At 40.6% G+C, this 13,713-nt stretch overlaps 1 long non-coding RNA gene across 1 annotated transcript in view; it reads left to right on the forward strand.

Annotated features, from left to right (window-relative positions):
• The first annotated feature begins 318 nt into the window (after window positions 1–318).
• LOC144340967 (uncharacterized) overlaps window positions 319–13,713 on the forward strand; it is a 28,594-nt gene continuing 15,199 nt past the window's right edge. Inside the window, exon 1 of the long non-coding RNA XR_013417502.1 lies at window positions 319–455. This is a non-coding gene — a long non-coding RNA (uncharacterized LOC144340967). The remainder of the gene's footprint in view (window positions 456–13,713) is intronic.

A 13,713-nucleotide genomic window follows, 5' to 3' on the forward strand; every position in this document is an offset into this window, starting at 1 on the left:
ATGACTCAGGCTAATTTTGCAGGCGGCATGTTTTCCTTTGAGATTTCTCACCCGATCTGTTCCCCATCTCCTAGATTGCATAAGGGTAATGATGAATTCCTTGACTGGATCCCAACTTCCCGAGGCTCAAAATAATCACTGTTCTGTTTTCCATGGGAGATGAAGATATGTATTAGGATTTTAACAGTCTTTGAATATTCACTTTCAAAACAGGAGACATCCGTGGCAGGTGGGGCTTGCAAATGATATTTCTAATCAGATGTTCATCCAGAAAGTAATTAACTTTAGGAAAGTAAAGGCCCTAGAGGCTTCTGAAAAGATTTCCTTACTCTCTGCTCTCCCTGAGCATTGCTTGATCTTTGCCTCCCCCTGAGCTGCAGAGCCCAAAGGGAAGATGAGAAGAAAGTCCTGCTGATATGGATGCAGATCACATTTGGGTGACTCAGAGCTGTGGGGTAAGAAGCCTTTCTTCCACCTGTCCTCTCACCACCCCAACCCAGAGCCCTCAAGGTTGTGTTTTCTCATGTTTGTGAATTGCTCAGAGCTCTGCCAGGCTTTTCAGTTTTATCTGGCCTTCTGCCTTGGCTGCCTTGCCTCTCCTTTTAGGAAATTCAAGGGGTGAGAAACGAATAATCTGTTTCTGAAGTCAGAGAGACATGAGTCTAAGCCCTGGGTCGCCACTTCCTAGCTGGGTAGCAGTGGGTGAGCTGCAGCCTCTTTCCGAGTCTCCGTTTCTTACTGATGACCTGGGTTGTTAGAGGACGATTGAGACAGCTCACCCATAAACTCCTAAGAAAGCACTCGGCTTGATGCCTACTTCCTAGAGGTTTCTCAGCAGAGTGTTCCTATTATGCCCTAGCTCCATCTTGTCTCTTTGTGATAAAACCAAGTTCGGATAGAGTTTGGCTAGTGCGTTAGTTTCCTAGGGCAGCTGTAACAAAGTACCGTAAAGTGAGCATCTTAAGACAACAAAAATGAAATCTCTCACAGTGCTTAAGGCCAGAGGTCCTAAATCAAGGCATTGGCAGGGCTACAGTCCCTCTGAAACTTGTAGGAGAGTTTTTCCTTACCTCTTTCTAGCTTCCGGTGGTTTGCCGGCAATCATTGGCATTCCTGGGTTTGCAGCTGCTTAACTCCAGTCTCTACTCTCGTTGTCACACAGAGATCTCCCCGTGTGTCTCTGTCTTCACATGGCCGTCTTCTTATAAGGGCACTAGGCATCTCATCTTAACTAATTACATCTGCAACAGCCCAATTTCCAAAAATGGTCACATCTGAGGTACTGGAGACTAGAACCTCAACATATTTTTATTGTTGACACAATTCAACTTATACGAGGTAGATACTACACTATATGCTAAAATATTTTAGTCTATTTAGTCAGTGTAAAACATAAACTTCTGTCTTGATTAGATTTCACTTGGGAAATGTATAATTTATTTTACTTCATTCTTCTTTAGTCTACTTTTTCAGTCTTTCTTCTTCATTCCAAGCCTCCTAACCACTCTTCTCACTAATCCACTATTCACCCAGCAGTCAGTGTTCTCTTCCTAATATCTTCTCCTTTCTAGAACAATCATCTGTGCAGATCAGTTATCTTTTTCTTCCTAGGATGAAGGTCAAACTTCTCACCTTCACACAAATTCTCTTTCAGGACCTACCCCTCATTTACCTGTGGGGTGCTAACTGTCCCAGTTTGTCCTGGCATGCCCTGGTATTAGCATTAACATTTTTGCACCCTGAGAAACCCTTCTGTCCTGACAAGCCGGTTTTCACCCTGTTACTTTTCTACATGTTTTGGCTACAGATACTTCTCTGGCTATTACAGATTTTGTCTTGCCACATGTGTGTTCCATTGGCATTAGCTGTTTGCTCATTGTGCTCTGCTGCTCAATAACATGTTTCTTAAGGGATTTAAATCCAGACAAATCTGGGTTTGAATTTCAACTCTTGTGGCCTTAGTCAATGCATACCTTATCAGTGTCTATCAATGTCAAAAAAAAAAAAAAAAAAAAGCAAAACAGGCATAAAACTATATATCCTTTGGTTGTAGTGAGGGTAAATTAGATATGATGAGTAAACCACCTGGCAGGGTGCCTGACAGATACTGGGTATTGCAGAAATGGTAGATGGTTTTTCACTGGTGGATATGTGTGTATACTCCAGCACACCTGTGTTTAGTAAGTGCTTTTTGAATGAAATCTCCAAGCTCTAGAGCTTAAATCTCTTGAGCAATGATCTTCCTATCCTGTCATTTTCTCTCTCTGACTTAAAAATAAATCTATTCTTTCAGAGGTTAGCCTTACTAAAAATTTGGTTCAAAGCCTTGCCAAGTAATGTGGAATATGACAGATGTATTTCCTATGGATCATTTATTACTGGAATTTTCCATGTGTCAATAATTTCCTACCCTCCAGTAGATTTTGATCTAGCCAGATTCCTTGCCTGGTCCATGAAGGGAAAACAGAAAACTCCAAGACCTTGAACTCCTTCTTGTACTCCAGTTCTCATGAACTCAAAACACAAACTCATTTAAAGTTAGTATGGCATCATCAACTGAAAGCTGAGAGTAATTTAAAGGCTTTTCTTCTCTATCAGCTCCCTGAGCCCCTCCAAACAGAAGCATTTTAAATTGATGCCTCTTGAGAGTTCTGTGTATGGGGTGCTGAGAATGAATGAGATTGTCTCCCACCTCAGAGGGGAGCAGGAAAAATTCTGATTGTGGTCAGCTACCTTCAGCTTCTGGTTTTCCCTAAGATCCTCATTGTGGGGGCCACTTGTTCTTTTTATCTAGTGGGTATTTGATGTCATGATGAGATTAATAATTCACAGAGTCTGGGCAGTATTTTTCCACTGAGGGCTGTGTGCAGAAAAAAAGCAGAGTGCTGGCAAAAGCCCGAGGGCTCCTGACAAGGTCGGATGCCTTGTGCTTCAGCAAATGCTCCGAATCCCCAGTAACCCCTTCCTTGCTGAAAATGACACACAGAAAGGCAGGGATTTTTAAAGGACTTTTAGCTTTCTTGGCTGGGGTTAAAATGAGTTCAATTAAATAGACCTCTAGAGATGGCAAATGAACAACAACAGTGACAAAATGTAAATAAAATTTTAATTATCAGTTCCAAATAATAATTTAAGGGGGATTATCAAATCATACATGATTAATTGTTATAGATGATGAGAAGGTTAGTTAGGGGAAGAGGAGGTGTGATCCACGACTCTTATTATTACTAGTGCTTATTGTGATTATTCCTAGCTACCATTTCTTTGAGTTCCAGGAATTCTGCATTGCATGTGATATCTCTTCTGATTTTTACACCAATTTTTGGGATAGACAACATTATTCCCATATGAAAACTGTGGCCAAGACAGTCAACAAGGCTTTTCAAAGGCCACAAAGGTGATAAGAGGTGGAGCCAGTGTTTGACTCTAGAGTGATATATCTTTGGACGTATATCACTGCTTTCTACATGTGCTATATCACTTTCCAGTAATAATTAAAAATTAGTGGTCATGAAAAGGCTTCTTAGCATTTCTCGGGGATATAAGCGTTTTGAGACCACTTACATCCTTTTCTACTTGCTTCTCACAGCAGCCCTGGGCAGGAACAGGTTGGGGATGACTACCTCCCACTGGCAAATGCAGAACTTGGAGGGAGGTTAAGTGATTCCCAAGCCAACTACTTAGTGATCAAGACACTCCTAGAACTCAGAACTTCTGACTCCACCACCGGAGCATTGTACCCTGTGTTTTAGAGAACAGAAGACCTTACGTCGGTGGTCGCTGTCATTTTTGGTTCCAACCTGAGCCAAAGGAGATGAAGCTGGAAACAGGTCTGAACTCAATATTCTACCTTCGCTGATCTCTAAATCTACCTTGCTAAGCTCATGTGGATTCTTGGGCAGCAGAGGGGTCTTACCAGACTTCTGATGGCAATGATGAGGTCTGCTATCTTTTGTTCCTGTCCATTTTCAAACTCTGGTTGTCCAGCCTCCTAGCCATACTATGATCTCAAAATCCTTTTCATAAATTCGTTTTCTACCTAAATCCCCCAGAATCAGGTTTTGTTCTTTGTAGCTGAGCTCTCTGACTGACACAAGCATTTCACCAGCACTGTGTGCAAAGCAGCAATGGTGCTATGTACTCTGTCTTCAAGTAACCCTGGTTCCTGCCCATTTCTCTTTCTTAAAACCATAGATTGTCAAAGTATGAACCATATGTTTCATACTTTTGCTAACCCATCATCTCCAACATGTTTCATTGAACATGATTCTTAGAACTCCTAAGGGACTGGTTTTAGGTTCACTCCAGGAAGGAGAGAAAAGGCTAATGAATATGGAGAAGGAGAATGACAGTGTTAAAGAACTTCAGTTGGTCAGGATTTCCTTAGCCAGTGTGCTGATTTTTCTCCTTCCTTTTCTCTTGCTATTTTCCCCACCATCTATTCTCTTTCTCCTCCTTATCTTTTTATTCCCATTCTTTTTTTCTTTTTTTTGAGACGGAGTCTGGCTCTGTCCCCTAGGCTGGAGTGCAGTGGCCTGATCGCGGCTCACTGCAAGCTCCACCTCCCGGGTTCATGCCATTCTCCTGCCTCAGCCTCCCCAGTAGCTGGGACTACACGCGCCCGCCACCACGCCTGGCTAATTTTTTGTGTTTTTAGTAGAGACAGGGTTTCACCGTGTTAGCCAGGATGGTCTTGATCTCCTGACCACATGATCTGCCCATCTCAGCCTCCCAAAGTGCTGGAATTACAGGTGTGAGCCACCGCGCCCGGCCAATGCCCATTCTTTTTAACTTTCTCCAAGTAGAAGAAAAATGAGAGATATTTAGATCTCCTGGAGTCTGAGCATCAATTTGAGGCTCTTTTGCTATAAACGTGTTCTATGTTATTTACCACACTAATGCACAATAACTTTATTTAATCTCTGTAAGCCTTTGGATGGAGAGATTATTATGTTCTTGTTATGGAGCAAGGAGAGGGAGTATAAACTGAAGTACGAGGCATAACGGGACTCGTTTATGGCAGGGTGGCTCCTAAGCAACCCATTCTTCTTTCCCATGAGGTTGTCAGCCTCAGCTAAGGGACAGCACAACACAGTCATTAGAACAACAGACCAGGGAATAGAAAGCTTTTGGGGTACTTGCTCTGCTACTTACCCAACCGTGTATCCTGAACAAGTTACTCAAACTCTTCACATCCTAGACAACACCATGGGAGTGCAGGAATGGAGTGCAGGAGTGTGCAGGCTGGACACTCAGTGAAAGATAAATAGAATTAAGGCTTTTTACCTGAAATGTTTCCTTTGCCCTACATTCAGTTTGCTTCCCTACAGCGTGCCTCCAAGATATCCCTGGGAGGCCTGCGATCTAGCTTTCTTTCCCAGCAAGTGGAGATGTCTGAGTCCCAGAGGGCTTAAGCCACCAGATATGTTCTCCTGGTCTCTTCACATAGGAAAGATGTGCCACCAGAACACAGAGTTTTGTCTTTTTTTTTTTTTTTTTTTTTTTTTTTTAGCTCAAGTTACCCATGGCTGTTTCTAACTGATCACATTTACTACTTAGAACAAAATCGGACGGGGACTAGGGTAGAGCACATTTATAATAGTAATTCCTAATTTTGCCTATAATTGATGAGGTCTGGGAAGTCAAGGGTCACATTTCTGCCCCAGGAAAATCACTGACTATATTGTTGGGCTTTCCAATAGATTGTGTGAGGCTCTACGGCATTGGGCACAGTTGGGATAAATAATTGGTTCTGCTTCTTACTCATCAGGGTTCTTGGCCAGATTATTTAACCATTCTATGCCTCAGTTTCTTCTTCCAATTTGAGGATAATTCTAGAACCTTCTTCTTGGAAATGGAATGGTTGTAAAGATTAAACAAGAAGATCTCTGTGAAGCAGTTAGCTCTGTGTCTGACTCAGAGAGAACCTTCAGTTAATGTTCACCATTATTATGTTCAGTACCTAAGACATAGTAGTTGATGATAAATAGCAATCGTATTTCCCACTGTTTGGTTGTAAGGTGGCATAAGTCATGGGTACGGTGCCTTAGTACTTTTTCTTCAGAGTAAAATTGACAAATCTGCTCATCAGAATCAGGCTTCTATCTTAAGAGACTCAATTGGCAGAAATAAGAGTTTTATGTGCTACCTTCACTAAAAAATATAAAATCTAACTTTGTGTTTTCAACCTAAAAAATACTGGGAAGTAGGGAATGGTTTTTTTTTTTTCTTTTTTCAAAATGACTTGCCTAGTGCTGTAGAAGTGGAAGAGAATGGGTAATGGTACAGGAGGAGGTGAGATGTTTGAAAGACATTTTACAGTGTATCAAGAGATGAGTTCTGCTATTCATTTTTTTTTTTTTTAAAATGAAATCTCACTCTGTCGCCCAGGGTGGAGTGCAGTGGTGCGATATTGGCTCACTGCAACCTCTGCCCCCCAAGTTCAAGTGATTCTCATGCCTCAGCCTCCTGACTGGCTGCGATTACAGGCGCCCACCATCACACTCAGCTAATTTTTGTATTTTTGCTAGGGATGGGTTTTCACCATGTTGACCAGTCTGGTCTCGAACTCCTGACCTCACGTGATTTGCCCACCTTGGCCTCTCAAAGTGCTGGAATTACAGGCATGAGCCACCGCGCCCAGCCTGCTATTTATTTTAAAACTCACCAGGTTTGTATGCGTAAGCCTCCTTGGCTAGATTGCATATTGTATAGATGTACAAATTGTGATTAGAATTTTCTTTGCTGTTCACATACATATTGTCCCTATGTACTATTTACAATGTCTTTTTACCTATCTATACTGTGTGTGTTTTTGTTTTTTTTGAGACTTGCCATGCTGTCCACACTGGTCTTGAACTCTTGGGGTCCAGTGGCCTTCCCAGCTCAGCCTCCTGAGTAGCTGGGACTTTAGGTCCATCCATGGCTAATTTTTTATGTGCCACCATCCCTGGCTAATTTTTTAGTTTTGTAGAGATGGAGCTTCACTATGTTGCATGACATTTATTAATTATAGTTTGGGTCAACAATTTGAATGACTCTTTTGACATTCTTTACTGTTTATTTTTGTTATGAATTCTAAAAATAATCAGCATTGAGTTTGCTTGTTATTTTATTAGTACCAGACCAGGTGCATCATACTTCTGGAAAACACATGCAAGGTACAAGAGTGGAAGGGAAATCATAGCAGCGTGCTTTCTTCTTCTTCTTCTTCTTCTTCTTTTTTTAACGAATGTTCTATTTTAAACTAATTTTAGACTTAGAGAAAACTTATCGAAAGAGTACAAACCGTTATTTTATATACCTTATCCCGTTTGCCCTAAAGTTAACAATATTAATATCTTACAGACTGTAGTGCAATGATCAAAACCAGGAAATTTATATTGGTATGACATTATTAACTAAATTACAGTTTTTTCAAAATTCACCAATTCTCCTTCATCTCCTCCTCCTCCTCTCCTCTCTTCCTGCTCCTCCTCCCTCCTCCTCCTCCTCTGCCTCCTCCTCCTCCTCCTCCTCCTTCTTCTTCTTCCTCTTTCTTCTTCTTCTTCATCTTCAAGACAAGGTCTTGTCCTGTTGAACAGGTTGGAGTGTAGTGGCATGATTATAACTCATGTTAGTTTCAAACTCCTGGGCTCAATCAATCTTCTTGCTTCAGCCTCTGGAGTAGCTGGGATTACAGGTGTGAGCCATTGCTCCTGGTAATGTTTCTTTTTTATTTTTATTTTTTTAAAATAGTCCAATTCAAGCTCCTATGTTGCCATCTAGTTATTATATCTCCTTAGTTGCTTTCAGTCTGTAACAGTTCCTTAGTCTTTCCTTGTCTTTCATGACCTTCACACTTCTAAAGAGTAATGATCAGTTATTTTGAAGAATGCCCCAAGATTTGGGTTTGTGCAATATTTTCTTATTTTTGAAATGAGGTTATGTATTTTTTTCCAAGAATGCCACAAAAATAACATGGTGGCATCCTTCTCAGCAGAAAATATCCAGGGCTTCATGGTGTTGACATTTTTTATTACTGGTGATGCTTACCTCAGTCACTTGGTTACGCTTGTGTCTGCCAAGTTTTTCCATTGTAAAGTTAGTATCTTTCCCTTTGATGTTGACAAATATCTTAGGTGAGATACTTTGAGATTATGCAAATCTCGTTTCTTTTCTAACTCTCACACTTTAATTTGTGGATCATGTCTACATCATTTATTCTTGTGGCATTTGCCTATGCGATTCTAGATTCCTTCTTTCCTTCTATATTTATTGGAATTCTACTGCCTCTACTTCCTCATTTTCATGTTTATTTTATTGTATCAGTAGAGCGTATTTGTGGAGTTCTATGGGTTAAAATCCAACACACTACCATTATTTGTTATGTACAAGTAGCATTCACTTCACCATGGGCTTGACTGGGTTTGAAATGGCATTGAGAAAGCTGAGTGGAGATGTGGACTAAGCTCAAGGCCTCAGCCTACCCCTCCATGGTGAATTGAAATAATTATATTTATATCAGCATGTTGGTTCTGTATGTGGATATGGAGATAGAGCGTAAAAATATGAGATAGAGAAAGAGAGGGAGAGAGAAAAACAACAAAAAGAAACTAAAGGGCCACATGAAACCTAGGAGAGAGAACAGAGTAGCTCTTTCTAGAACGCTTCCTGAATAGAGGTAGGCACCAGCGACCCGTTATGCTATTCTCAAGTAAGTAGAACAAGAAGTTACCTATTTATCTTGAGGAAGAGTGCCTATACATTTAGGAAACTTGGTTACATTTTTAAAATGCAATAATCGAGAGTTCTGTTATAAAATTTATCTCTGACCAAATAGAACTCTTGTAGATTTTGTCTTATTTCAAAATATCTAGTTACATTTTAACATAGGAGTAGTCAGAAACATTGACTGAATCTTTTGTGAGACTTCATGGGAGGGATTGAAATAAGTAGGAGGGATTGATATAAGTAGGAGACATGAAATGTTCTGGAAAGACATATATGTTATCTGGAATAATGAGGGGGGAATTCTCTCCAAAAAACTCAAATGCTGAATTAGAGACCAGAAATTTGAGTTCTAGTCTTGATTTAGTATGCTAGGGGCTTAATATCCTCATCTGAAAAATGAGGCTGTTGTATTTGATGGTCTCTGAAATCCCTCTCGTTCAGCACTCACATTCTGCGCTTTTCTCTGTAATATGTTTGTTTAACGTTGGTTTAGTGGGTGTGTTGTATTTATTTATAAGGAATGCCTGGAGAGTTTAAAGCATTTTAGCCCCAGGATCTACGAACTAGAAGTGCCCCAAAGAGGACCAATGCAAGCTGGCAGGATTTGCAAAGCTTTGAAAGGCTCTGGGAATTCCTGAAGACAAATACACCAAGCCCTTCTGCACTTGACGTTTCAGTGTAATTGTTGGAATTCAGTTGCTGTTGGGCACATATGCTAGAGAGTTTGGTTTTAAGCCTAGCATATGGTGGCTTTGGAATAAATTTTGGATTCTTTTTAAATCCTTGGCTTGTGTATCTTCCTAGTTCTCTCAAATGACAGAAAAGAGAGTAGAATGAGAGGACTAGTCTAGTTAGGGGTATTATATAAGTGAAGGCTGCTTTTCTCCACTGAGGGGGCTGACATTTCGCATTTGGAAGCTTGAATTGTATATTTTTTTCTTTCTTTGTGTTTGTCTTTGTGTTTATCTGTCTTGGTTTGAGTCTGTTCTCCCACCTTTTCTCTCTGCCTCCTTCTCTTCCTGTCTCTCCCCCTTCTTCCCTTTCTCCTTTCCTTTTTTGCTAATGAGTTCCTTGGGGGGTAATTTGTGACCCAAAAGATGAACAGAGATTTTCTGTGAGACAAGTTTCTATTTATTGGAAAGCCATGAAAAGAAGAGAGGCCACAGGCAACATGGTTCTCTTTGTAACCAGGCCAGAGCCTGCTCTTCACTGAGGGATAGCCCCTCCTGGGGCATGCCGTCCAGGTAAAGAGGAGAACTAATTCATTTTCCTCAGCAGAGCCCAAGTCATCTGAGTTTTGCATTTGTGAATTTTTTCATATGGAAGTTAGAGTCAGAAGGAAATTTGCAGTCCTTTTAGGTCAGTGTGCTCCAAGGTGAGTTGGATTTTTGGATACCTCAATATTGTCAAGGTTGAATGAGTGAGTCTATGAGTTCCCCAGTCCTACTTTAGGTGATATTGCAGGCAGTTCATAGCATTGAGAGTAGAGTTAGACTCACTGTTATGACCTGGTTATTAGCTGTCAGAGCCAGGGCATGTTACTGGCACTCTCTGGGTCCAAGGTCCTCGTTTATAAAATGGCAATTATAACCACACTACTTACCTCACAAGGATGTGAGAATTAAATGAATACATTTAAAGTGCTTAGAACAATGAATGGTATATAGCAAGTGCTATATACATTTTTTTCTGCTATGACTAATAGCATGTATATCATCATCACTAAAATTTTATACATCAGTTCACTTGATGAGAGGGTTTTGCTGTTAAGAACCCACTTAAACAGTCTCTCTGTCACACACTGGTGTTTTTCTAATTTTATCTAGAACAAAACAACCTTGTTATATAGTCAGTTAAGCTCTGCTTGAACATGCCTGGTGATAAAGGGCTATTTTGCCAACTCATGTGGCTGCCTGCTTTGTTGACAATAAGCTCTTTCTAATGAGCTCAAATCGATTTATTTGTAGGTTTCATCCATCTAACCTTAATTCTTCTCTCTGGAATCATATGTTAGCCACTTTTACTTTCATCAGTAGTTACTCTTCCACCCAGCCAAAGGATTAGCTCAACATCATTGATGAGATTGAGTCTCTTTGCTTACATACTTCTAAAGAGTATGAGCTCACTACTGCCTGAAGCTGTGTTTTTGCTAACGCATGACGAGAGTTACCTTTGCTCCAGTTCCAAACATGTTCTTCATCTCTATCTGAGACCACCTCAACCTGGACTTTATTTTCCATATCACTATCAGCATTTTGTCAAAACCATTCAACAAGTCTCTAGGAAATTCCAAACCTTCCCATATTTTCCTGTCTTATGAGCTCTCCGAGTCTCTAGGAAGCTCTAGACATTTCCACATTTTCCTGTCTTCTTCTGTGTCCTCCAAACTGTTCCAACTTCTGCCTGTTACCAAGTTCCATAGTCACTTCCACATTTTTGGGTATCTTTACAGCAGAATCCCACTCTACTGTACCAATTACTGTATTAGCCTGTTCTCATACTGCTAATAAAGACGTACCCAAGACTAGGTAATTTATAAAGGAAAGAGGTTTAATTGACTCACAGTTACACATGGCTGGGGATGCCTCCACAAATGAGGAGCAAAGTCACGTCTTACGTGGCAGCAGGCAAGAGAGCTTGTGCAGGGAAACTCCCATTTATAAAACCATCAGATTTCATGAGACTTTCTCACTATCATGAGAACAGTATGGGGGAAGCCACCCCCTATGATTCCATTATCTCCGCCTGACCCCACCCTTGACATATGAGAAGAGGCCCACAATTCCCCAGACTCCAGAGTGGTAGATCCATCAACAGCTTACACCGTGCACCTGGAAAAGTGGCAGACACTCAATGCCAGCCCATGAAAGCAGTCAGGAGGGAGGCTGTACCCTGCAAAGCCACAGAATGGAGCTGCCCAAGACTATGGGAATCCACCTCTTGCATCAGTGTGACCTGGATGTGAGACATGGAATCAAAGATCATTTTGGAGCTTTAATATTTGACTGCCCCCCTGGATTTCGAACTTGCATGGGGCCTGTAGCTCCTTCATTTTGGCCGGTTTCTTCCATTTGGAACAGGTGTATTTACCCAATGATTGTACCCTCATTGTATCTAGGAAGTAACTAACTTGCTTTTGATTTTACAGGCTCATAGGTGGAAGAGACTTTCCTTGTCTAAGATGAGACTTTGAACTGGGACTTTTGGGTTAATGCTGGAATGAGTTGAGACTTTGGGGGACTGTTGGGAAGGCATGATTATGTTTTGAAATGTGAAAGTGACGTGAAATTTGGGAGGGGTTGGGGGCAGAATGATGTGTTTTGGGTGTTTCTGACCCAAATCTCATCTTGAGTTGTAATAATCCACACATGTCAAGAACAGGGCCAGGTGAAGATAATTGAATCATGGGGGTGGTTTTCCTCAAATTGTTCTCATGGTAGTAGATACATCTCAAGAGATCTGATGATTTTATAAATGGGATTTCCCCTGCACAGGCTTTCTTTCCTGTCACCATGTAAGACGTGACTTTGCTCATCATTCATCTTCTGCCATGATTGTGAGGTCTCCCCAACCTTATGTGGAACTGTGAGTCAAGTAAACCTCTTTCCTTTATAAATTACCCTGTCTTGGGTATGTGTTTATCAGCAGCATGAGAACAGACTAATACACTCAACCACCTGCTGAAATATATCTGACCCAGTCTGAACTCAAGGTGGGACCCCCAATACACATGGAAAGCTTTATAGACCTTGTCACCTTCACATTACCCCACCTTGACTCTGAACCAGGAATTAATTACCATGAAATAAATGATGATGAAAATGTAGATGTTGGGTCAATCTATGGTAGTGACAGGAAGTGCTCTGCAAGAACACTTAAGTGGGGGTGAAAGGGGTGCATCCATAAGAAGATGGTTTTTGACAGGCACAGTGGCTCACGCCTGTAATCCCAGCACTTTGGGATGCCAAAGCAGGTGGATCCTTTGAACTCAGGAGTTCAAGATCAGCCTGGGCAACATGGCAAAACTCCTTCTCTACCAAAGATATAAAAAGTTAGCTGGAGGTGGTGTTGCGCACCTGTGGTCCCAGCTGCTTGGGAGACTAAGGTGGGAGGATCGCTTGAGCCTGGGAGGAGGAGATTGCAGAGAGCTGTGATCACACCACTGCACTCCATCCTGGGTGACAGAGTGAGGGCCCATCTCAAAATATATATATATGTATACACACACACACATATTTATGTGTATACATATACTCATGTGTGTGTGTGTGCGTGTATATATGTGTGCACACATACATATATATGTATATATATGTGTATGTGTATATATATATACACACGCACACACACACATAGAAAGGTTTTGACCTGAGTAGGGTTCATACAAATAAAGAGTGATGAGCTGCAAACTTTAACTGGGATTCTAATGCAATATGTGTATATGTAAGTTCAGTACAATTTCCTGGGATATATTAATAGAATAAAATGCGATTGCTTTGGGGAATAATTAAAATAATTAGGTTTTAAATTAGAACCATTGACTTGGAAGGCTATTTTCTAATGGTGATTTACTCCAATGCAAACAAAAATATCAATACTATTTACGTAGTGCAATCTCATTCAAATTGCTATATTTAGTTAGCGTTTACACCTTACCAAGGCTGACAGTAATTGTTTCTTTGTCTATAATGGCCAAGTGGCAACAAGACAATCTAAAAAGAAAATTAAAGTCCTTGTTTCGTCATTTATTATTTTTCAATTGCATTCATTTTTCTTTGGGTAGATTAGGTGCAGGTTCTAGACCTTAGCTTTTTTAAAACAACTTTGAAATTGCTTAATTTATGACTTCAAGTTATCATCCCCAAATAAAACTATTAAAAAAATGTGGAATCTTTCTTCAACCCCACTCATTCATTTATTAATTTATGGAAGAAATATTTATTAAACCTATAAAATGTGTAAGGTAATATGCTAATCAAAATGAGGAATTAAAAAATTAAT

The sequence above is a fragment of the Macaca mulatta genome, chromosome 5 (genome assembly GCF_049350105.2).
Source record: "Macaca mulatta isolate MMU2019108-1 chromosome 5, T2T-MMU8v2.0, whole genome shotgun sequence".
In the NCBI taxonomy this organism is placed as follows: Eukaryota; Metazoa; Chordata; class Mammalia; order Primates; family Cercopithecidae; genus Macaca; species Macaca mulatta.